At 51.5% G+C, this 10,172-nt stretch overlaps 1 long non-coding RNA gene across 1 annotated transcript; it reads right to left on the reverse strand.

The window, feature by feature from the left end:
* Positions 1-4,361: 4,361 nt before the first annotated feature.
* LOC140595007 (uncharacterized) lies at positions 4,362-9,750 on the reverse strand. Its single transcript, XR_011996398.1, has 3 exons — positions 9,591-9,750; positions 7,333-7,411; positions 4,362-4,735 (listed from the first exon to the last, which is right to left on the reverse strand). It is a non-coding gene; the product is annotated as an uncharacterized lncRNA (long non-coding RNA).
* Positions 9,751-10,172: the final 422 nt, after the last annotated feature.

A 10,172-nucleotide genomic window follows, 5' to 3' on the forward strand; every position in this document is an offset into this window, starting at 1 on the left:
TCTTGCCAGAAAGGAGCATGTTATATGTTAACTACTTGAATTAAAAGAAAAAGAAAAAGAAAAAAAAAAAGAGCAGCAAGGAAGGAGCGCGAATGTCCAGTCATGGTACAGCCACCTGAGGCCCCAGGCAGTTCAAGCAGGAAGACAAACCTCAAACACCAAGTCCCCTTTGCTTTGCCTCGTGCTGTTCCATCACCTCTGCTGTTCGCCAGCGTTGGTGAAAATAAAGGCGGTCCCCGGGGCCTGGACCTTGGAAGCCGGGAGTCCCGGGAGGGCCCTGCGCCTCGAGGAGCCCCTTCTGAGGTCTACATGTGGGTGCGGGTAGCTCCAGGGGCTGGTTCCCCGGGGCCCAGGCTCCTGCGACCCGCGCACAGAGCAGCCCCCCTCATTCATTCACCAAGAGCCAGGGGCAGCCGTCCCCCTGCACCCCCGTCGGCCTTCATCCCACAGGAACTCAGGGACCTGAAGGCACCCTGGGGGCCAGCGTGGACGTGGGGGCCACGTAGAGAAGGGACCAGAAGGTGAGAGCGGTGTTGGGGGCAAGGGGAGAGGTCCCTGGACCTACCAGGCGGGAGAGGATGGAGGCTGGACCTGGAAGTGAGGGACTGGGGGTCCCAGGACTGGGAAGGGATGGGGTGACCCCGGGGGCCCTTTCCTGGGATGGGGACCCGCACGATGCGCACCGTGGGGTTCCCCGGGGCTAGAGCCCCCTGAGGGCGGGGCCAAGGCTGTCCTGGTCCTGCCCCGGAGGTCCCAGCCCCCCCGCCCCCAGCTCAAGGGGGGAAAGGATTAATCACTCATGGTGACTCCTCCGGGGGCGGGGCTGAGGGTGGGTGAGAGAGGGAGGGTCCCGGGACCCTTGGGTGTGTCTGGGTGGGCACAGCTTGGGGGTGGATTTAAGCCCAGGTCCTAGGGCAGCGCCTCACGAGCAGACAGCAGAGCTGCGGAGACGATGCAGGAGCCAGGCTCTCCCTCGGGTGCGCCTGGGCGGGGGGCGGGTTGGCGGGTGGGGGTGGGGGCTGGGGCTGGGTAGGCCTTCTGGGCGGTCAGAGGGGGCCCCCTGTCCGGGCAGGGGGGGGGCAGGGGGTGCATCCCACCCTGCGCTGTGGGGACTTAGTGGACCTGGGGCATGGGATTACCAGACAGGTACAGGGAGTTGGCCGGAAGGTGGAGAGCCAGGACCTGAGCCTGGGGCATCTGGTCCACATGCCACCCCGTGTCCACAGATGTGCCCCCCACCCTCGGGCCTGAACCTCCCATGGGCTCACAAGGGTCTGGCCCAGGCAGGGGAAGGGTCTTGAGCCAGCTGGGGGCCGTGTCTGTGACTCACCTGACCCTGTTTCTCCTTCCACCAGGCCCCGGGCTGACCCTAAACCTCCGGAAGACCCGGAGGGATCGCACCGTGTACCTCAAGGAACAGCTACAAGAGCTGGAGAGACATTTCATGACGAACCAGTACCCTAGCTACCAGGAACGCTTGGCCCTGGCGGCCAGGCTCCATCTGGAGGAGCACCAGGTGCAGGTATGACCCCTGGTCCCCTGCCCCCCCATGGCCCCAGTCTTCCCAAGATCCATGGGGAAGGTGGCACTTCCTGGGGGCTGGGCTCCTGGGCCACCTCCCCGCCCTCCCGGGTTCCAGCTGAGCAGACTGAGGCCAGAGGGTCCCAGTGCTGCCCTGGCTCCCACAGCTAGCAAGGGGCCCCCCGTGTAGACCCAGGGCTGGACCCCAAGCTCACCCCAACCCCCGTGCTGTACAAACCAGCCAACACCATCCTGCCCAGTCTGAAACCCTGCTGGGTCACCAGGCACCAGAATTCAGGGCCTCTGAAGGTGGGGGACCCTCTGGGGGAAGCCCCTTCCTGGCCCCTGGGCTCCGCGGTGTCCAAGCCCTGCCCCTCCTGCCTCTGCACCCTCCCCTGTAGCCTCCTGCACCCTCCCCTGCAGCCTCCTGCACCCGGCACCCCAGGGGCCTGGAACTGGGCCTGGGCCATAGGGAGGGTAGGAGGCCCATGGAGCAGGCCCGCACCTGGGCCAGAGGCAAGCCCTTCTAAAGCTCCTCCTTGTCCCCTCTGTCCCTCCCTCCAGGTGTGGTTCAAGAACCGCAGAGCCAAGCACTCCAGGCTGCAGGGACTGCCTAATGGACGAGGTCGGGGAGCCTGCGCCGTGCCCATGGACCGAGGCCCCCTCACCCCTGAATCTGTCCTAGCCCCTGTCCCCACCTGGGCCGGGGTTCCTGTCCCTGCTGGCCCTGCTTTCCCAGGGGACCCAGGCATCTCCAGCTCCCTTGTGCACAGCCCCGCGTTGACCCCTCAGGCAGCAGAGCCCAGTGTCTCCAGCCTCGGGCCCACTAGGCAGGTCCCTGGGCCGGGCTCCCAGGGGCACGTCCCCGCTGCCCAGGCCCCTGTCCCAGCCCCGGACCCGGCTAGGCCTCAGGGCTCCTCCGCCTCGGACTTCCCGCCTGACCCCATGCTGGCCCCCGATTTCACAGAGCTCCTCTTGCCCCGAGACCCCTTGGAGGGACCTCCTTTCCCCCTGATGTCTGGATACTAAGAGGGAGATGACCCTGCCGATGACAGTGACTCAGACACTGTTACTGAATTCATAGGGGAATCTGTTCCCGAAATGTCCTGCAGCTTCCCAAGGGACAGAAGGGACTAGGGTGTCTGCTCTCTGCGAACGCACGTCCATGTGGGTGGGGACAGCACTGCGTCCGACTGCACCCCGGATTACTCGTCTGCGGCAGGAACATACCCCCGTTGATCTACCTGCCTGCCTAGGTGGCTTTTGTTTGCTGAGTGGCCACCGCACGTCGTTGCGCTGCTACGAGTATCCCCACTGGGCTACTTAGTGCGCACGTGGGCATTTCTTCGGATTCCCAGGTGTCGCATGGAACCTCTGCTCCAGGCATCTGTTGGCTTCGTGGATGCTCTGAGCTTTCTAAAGGCCTCGAGCAACTGCGTTGGGAATTTAATTGAAATTGCATGAAATCTGTAAATGGTTTTGGGGAGGAACTTACATCTTTACAACACCACGGAGCACTCCAATCTAACCATATCGCTTATTTGGTTGTTTCCGAACACTCTCCACCAAATAAATATTCTTATTCAACCACAGAGGCCTTAGGTACATCTTTCTGTAGGTTTATTTCTAGTATTTTATCTCCAGTATGCCTGACTTTTTAGATAATTGACCATATCAATTCTAAAAACTCACCTGGACCTTGTTTTGGGGTTGATACTTTGAAAATAAAGTTCATGGTCATCTTGCAAACGCTTTATTCTCCGGCAGAGCCAGCTAGTTTGATTCTTTTTAAAGATATTTTTTTGACCTGTGATATTTTCAACCACCCCTCCCAACACGCCAGGGAACCCTTTACCCCTATTCTCTGCCCCTTTGTCTGCCCCCTCCCTCTTCTGCTACCCCCCCAACTCGTGGCTTCCTGGCCCTTGGGTCTCCCCACAGCTGGTTCTCTGACCCTGTCCTGGTCCCATTTACCAAATGTTCCAATCCTCTTAAGCCAGGCCAGCCTCGGCAGAGCAGAGAATTAGATCAGATTTGGGGGGAGGGACACTCATGTGACAGGCTCTGGAGGGGAGTGTGCATGGGAGGGGGCAGGGAGGATGTGGAGACATGGCCAGGCCAGGTTTTAGTGAGAACCCTTATCTGAAGGGCCCAGATGTACACACAAACCACCGAAACCCCACCCTCATCATCCCTGGACAATGTGGGGGATGGCAAGGAAAAATCTAATTTTGAAATTTTCCCAGGAGAGGGAGCTGAGATAGGGAGAGTCCCTGAGGGCTTCTTGGAGGTGGAGGGTAGGGGTTTAGATGAGATTTCAGACTCACACCTGGGGCATGGGGAGGGAGGCTGGTGACCTTGGCGACCTCCAGGCACCAAATGGCCATCACCGAATGGCAAATGGATGGATTTTGTGATACTGGAGACATTTCCTTTTGCCCTGCCTGGCTGCACAGAAAGGGAGTGGATTAAATAGCACAGGTCCCTCCCTTCTCACCTTTTCAATTACATTTCGCCTTTTACCTAACCAGCCCCAGCACCCCTGCCTTCTCTGAGTTCAAAGAACCTTCGTTATCTCTCAGGAAACTTTGGCCAGGTTGTGTCCAGGACCATCCCCACGCTAGGGAGGCATCTAGAGTTGCCAGCTCAGCTCAGGAAGGGTTGGGGGTGGCGGTGGTAACTTCTCAAAGGCAGGTCTTGGGACTTCCCTCTATCTGTATCCCCCAAGGTAGCACCAGAGCAAGAATTTCTGTTTTCCAACCCATAGCAAGAAATTAAAAAAAAATTTTTTTTTAAGATTTTATTCATTTTTTCATCACACACACACACACAGAGGCAGAGACACAGGCAGAGGGAGAAGCAGGCTCCATGCAGGGAGCCCGATGTGGGACTTGATCCCAGGACTCCAGGATCACGCCCTGGGAAGGCAGGCATGAGGCACCCAGGGATGCAAAGAAATAAAAAATTTAAAAAATTTTAAAAATTATGGCACTGTCGATCATTCAATCACGTGGCAAGTCAACACTGTCGATCTGTTGGGACCCGTGGTGATCCTGTGATCCAGAGTGCTCCATCTTTAGTGGCTTTCATGGTGATTCTTGCGGATCCATTGGTATCCATGGCGTGGGCAGTAGAGGTAAGAAGCTACCGTGTGTTTTACTCTGGAGAAGGTGAAGCTTTCGGAATCAGCTGCAGGGTATGTAGGAAAAGAGCTCTGGATATATGAAAAGAGTTCATTGTTAGGACTTTCCACAAATGGGTCCGAGTCTAAGAAGCTTAATTCTGTTCTGGGTGCTCGGGGCTGAGATGGAGATGGTGCAGGTAGGAGTGTGTTTACTGGGCAACCCTCTTGGGTCCCCTCCCTCTTCGGGAGCTCTGTATTATCACTTTCCTATCGCTCAATAAACTACTTTGCTGCTCATCAAATAAATAAATAAATAAATAAATAAATAAATAAATAAATAAATATAAAAAATAAGGATGTTTACTTTGTGGGGAGTGGAGAGAGGGAAGAAAAAAGTCGAGCAGAAACCCTGTGAGACCTGGAAATGAGGGGCCATTCGCCAGAAGGGACAGGTGGGCTATCTGAATCAGCAGGTGGAGAGGAAGCCCATTTTGAGGTTTCCAGGGAACAGCGTGGGGTAGACTCAGCCCCAGGGACACACGATGTCCCATTGTCCTGGAGGAACAAAATGTGGAAAAGATGCAGAGTATAGCCGTTTTCCAGGCATCTGGAGGAATGGTCACAGTTTCTAGTCTTGATTCTTTTTCTTTTTCTTTCTTTTTTTTTTTTAGATTTTATTTATTCATGAGAGACACACAGAGAGAGGCAGAGACACAGGCAGAGGGAGAAGCAGGCTCCCTGTGGGGACCCCAATACGGGACTCGATTATAGGACCCCGGGATCACGCCCTAAGCCAAAGGCAGACGCTCAACTACTGAGCCACCCAGGTGGCCTTCTAGTCTCAATGTCTATGGAGCTCCATTTCTTGGAGAAAATAGAAGAAGTAACCCATTTCCTAGGGGCAACACACTGAGTCTCTGAGTGGCGCGGAGGATGGAGCACTGTTTGAGTCGGACACGATCATCACCTGAGACCCAGGTGTGCTGGCTCCTTGGCCTGGCCAGAGGGAAGGTGGGCCATGAGACACCTCACCTGGATTAACCCGCACCTGCTCACGGGAGGCCTCCATCCAACCCACCACAGTACCTAGCTCCCTCCAGCTCCAGGTCTGCCAGAGTCTCTCAGATCCCTGCAGGGTGCTCATCTCAGGGAGGTCTCTTGGGTTATATACCTAGATTCCTACTTTGGGTCCAGATCCCTTGTTTGGGCTTCGAGACATCAAGGAGGGGCCTGAGACTCTGGATTTCTTAGTTCCCAAGTGATGCTCCCGCTGCTGGGCTGGGTACTATACCTCAAGAACCACTGCTCTAGGGATCCCTGGGTGGCGCAGCAGTTTGGCGCCTGCCTTTGGCCCAGGGCGCGATCTTGGAGACCCGGGATCGAATCCCACATCAGGCTCCCGGTGCATGGAGCCTGCTTCTCCCTCTGCCTGTGTCTCTGCCTCTCTCTCTTTCTCTCTGTATGACTATCATAAAAAAAAAAAAAAAAAAGAACCACTGCTCTAAATCATGGTTCTCAAACTTTGTCACCCATTAAGGCTGCCTAGGGGTTTTTATTTTATTTTTTATTAAGATTTTTAAATTTATATATTCATAATATGAAAATAGAGAGAGAGAGAGAGAGAAAAAAAAAGAGGCAGAGACACAGGCAGAGGGAGAAGCAGGCTCCATGCAGGGAGCCCGATGCGGGACTTGATCCCGGGACTCCAGGATCATGCCCTGGGCTGAAGGCAGGCGCTAAACTGCTGAGCCACCCAGGGATCCCCCGCCTAGGGGTTTTTAAAGTTCTCATTGCCCTGGCCAGTTAAGCAATGTGTCTGGGGGTAGGACCCAGCATGGGGAGTCTACTGTGCAAAGCTTGGTATCTGTTCTCAGTCAAATCTCTGCTGAGGAGTAGATAGACTTGGGGAGGTGAACATTGCTGTCATTATTAAGGCCACACCACGCTTGATTTTACTAAAAGAATTTCAGAATTGCTGTATCTGACTGTCCCTTTTGGTAAAATACATCTAAAAAATAATCAAGTGTCACAAAAAGAAAGAAATGTTCTTTTTTTTAAATTTAATTTTATTTATTTATGATAGGCACACAGTGAGAGAGAGAGGCAGAGGGAGAAGCAGGCTCCATGCACCGGGAGCCTGATGTGGGATTCGATCCTGAGTCTCCAGGATCACGCCCTGGGCCAAAGGCAGGCGCCAAATGGCTGCGCCACCCAGGGATCCCAAGAAAGAAATGTTTTTAATCGTGGTTGTTCTTATAGCAAATGAACGCAGTATCCACCAGTGATTTTGTCTTTAGGAAAAAAAAATATTTTTTAAATTAAAAAAAAATTTTAACTCCCTGAAATCCCTCTAAATAAAATACCTACCAGGAAATAACTCTAAACTAGTGTAAATTTAGTATTGGTACAGTAAACAACATGCCTAGAGACACAGGTCATATCAAAGATGGGGTTCAGGGGCACCTGGTGGCTCAGTGGTTGAGCGTCTGGCTTTAGCTGAGGGCATGACCCCGGGGTCCTCGGATTGAGTCCCGCATCGGGCTCCCTACAGGGACCCTGCTCCTCCCTCTGCCTGTGTCTCTGCCTTTCTGTGTCTCTCATGAATAAATAAATAAATAAAACCTTTAAAAAAAGATGGGGTTCATTCAGGGCTACCCTGGGAGGACAGAAACGGGGTGTACACATACCTGTTGTGATGCCCTGAGGCCTCCAGGGGGCACCCACACACCGTTGCTTCCCAGCACCGACCTTGGGCGGGATGGGAAACTCCAGGTTCAATGGGAGAAAAGCAGGAAAAGGACAGAAGTAACATATTTGTTTCCATTACTTTACTTTAAAGCTAAAATTGAACAGCTAGTGAATATTAATTTGGCAAGGATTTGGAACCATGACTGATGGGAATTTAAATTGGAAACAGTCTCTTTGGAAAGCAGTTGCCTGAAGTCATTAAATCCTAATGCACACACGTTTTAGGATTAGGCAATTCCAGTCCACAGTCCCCACAGAAGTGTGCCCCAAGAGACTGCAGAAAGATACTGTCGAAGGTGCATTAAGGATGATAGAACCCAAGCCAGCAACTTCCCAAATGCCCATCAGGAATAAAATGGATTTAAAATGAGTTTTGGTTCATTCGTCCAATGAAATGATTGTTACTCGAGCTCAAATCTCACGAGCATAATGACGAATAAAGGGGTCCAGACACAAAACGTTGCTGTGACACTGAACTTATAAGAGCAGGAAACTCGGTAAGAGGCTGCCTGCTTCCCAGAGTGGCTTACAATTTTGCATTTACCCTAGTGCTGTGGCTTGAGGTTTGTGGCCCTTTCAAATCCTTTTTTTTATTTTTTTTTAAGATTTTATTTATCCATTTGACCGAGAGAGAGAAAGAGAGAGAGAGAGAGCACAAGCAGGAGGAGCAGCAGAAGAAGAGAGAGAAGCAGACTCTCCACTGAGCAGGGAGCCCCATGTGGGGCTCGATCCCAGGACCCCCAAGATTGTGACCTGAGCCACCCAGGCACCCCTTTCAAATTCTTATGTCGAAAACCTAAGGTCCACAGTGATGGTATTAGCAAGTGGGGTCTTTGGGAGGAGATTAGGTTGGGAGGGTGAGTGGATTACGACTGGGTCCTTATAAAAGAAGCTTCAGAGAGCTCGCTCCCCCCCTTCTGCCCTGTTCAGAGACAAGAAGTCTGCCCCTCACAAGAAAGCCCTCACCCCATCATGCTGGCGCCCTGATCTCAGACCCTCAGCCTCCTGCACCGTAAGAAATAAATTTCTGTTGTTTATGAGCCACCCACACCTGGTGTCTTAGTGTGGCTTTAATTTATATTTCCCCTAGGGCTAATGATGCTAAATATCTTGTATTTATTTGCCATCCTTATAGTGAAGTGTTTGTTCGAATGTTTTGTTCATTAAAAAACTTTTTTTTTTTTAAATCGTTTTCTTACTGCTGAGTTTGGAGAGCTCTTTATATATTCTGATCTCTTCTGGAACAAGTCATTTGCCAGATGTGTTATTTACAAATATACTTCCCCATCTGTAATTCATCTTTTCGTTCTTTGAACAAGATCTTTCACAGAGAAAACCTTAATTTTTTTTAACATTATTTTTTCTGAGGAAGAGAGGGAATACGTGGCCTGGCACCGGACCCCAATATCTCCAAGGTGTGCCCGTGTATGCTTCTCAACCAAGTGCCAGGCAACCGCAGTGAAGCGAGTATTGCAACAAAGCAAGTCAAATGAATTTTTTTTTTTTTGTTTCCCAGTGCATGTAAAGATTCTGTTCACACTATACTGTGGTCTGTGAAGCGTGCAGTAGCATTATGTCTAAAAAAAAATCCATGTATATATTATTGCTAAGAAATGCTAACCACCATCTCAGCTTTCAGTAAGTTGTAAGCCTGTTTGCACTGGCTTCTCTTCTCTGGCTAGGAAAGTCCTGGATGGCGTGTTCTTCCAATAGAAGGTTCTTTATTTTTTAATTTCCTTTTCAAAGATTTTTATTTATTTATTTGAGAGAGTGAGAGCACGAGCCCCAGTGGGGGGAGGAGCAGAGGGAGAGGGAGAAGTAGACTCACTGCTGAGCAGGGAGCCTGACACAGGGCTCGATCCCAGGACCCCAGGATCATGAGCTGAGCCAAAGGCAGATGCTTAACCGACTGAGCCACCCAGGCACTACTAGAGGATTCTTTCGTCTGCACTGAACATTTGTTGTTGAGTGTAGACACCTTCTTTAATTACCTCAGCTAGGGATCCCTGGGTGGCGCAGCGGTTTGGCGCCTGCCTTTGGCCCAGGGCGCGATCCTGGAGACCCGGGATCGAATCCCACGTCGGGCTCCGGGTGCATGGAGTCTGCTTCTCCCTCTGCCTGTATCTCTGCCTTGTCTCTGCCTCTCTCTCTCTGTATGACTATCATAAATAAATAATAATAAAAAAAAAATAATTACCTCAGCTAGACTTTCTGGATCTCTTGCTGCAGCTTCCATATCAGTACTTGCTGCTTCCCCTTGTGCTTTTATGTTACAGAGAAGACTTCTTTCCTTAAACCTCACAACAACCTCTGTGAGCTTCAAACGTATCATCTGCAGCGTCCACACATCTCTCTGCCTTCAGAGAATTGAGGAGAGTCAGGATGCTACTCTGGGCTTTGGCTCAAGGGAACGTTGTGGCTGGTTTGCTCCTCCTTCCAGACCATTAAACTTTCTCCACATCAGCAATAAGGTTGTTTTGCTTTCTTATCATCTGTGTGTTCTCTGGAGTAGCATTTTTCATTTCCTTTGAGAACTTTCCATTGCATTCATAACTTGGCTAACTGGAGCAAGAGGCCTGGCTTCTGGCCTGTGTTAGCTTTCAACATGTCTTCCTCATAAGTGTCATCATTTCTAGTCTTTTCTTTCTTTCTTTCTTTCTTTCTTTCTTTCTTTCTTTCTTTCTTTCTTTCTTTCTTTCTTCTTTTCTTTCTTCTTTCTTTTTTTAGATTGTATTTATTTGAGAGAGAGAGAGAGAGACCACATGACTGAGAGAGTATG

Source organism: Vulpes vulpes, chromosome 1 (genome assembly GCF_048418805.1).
Source record: "Vulpes vulpes isolate BD-2025 chromosome 1, VulVul3, whole genome shotgun sequence".
In the NCBI taxonomy this organism is placed as follows: Eukaryota; Metazoa; Chordata; class Mammalia; order Carnivora; family Canidae; genus Vulpes; species Vulpes vulpes.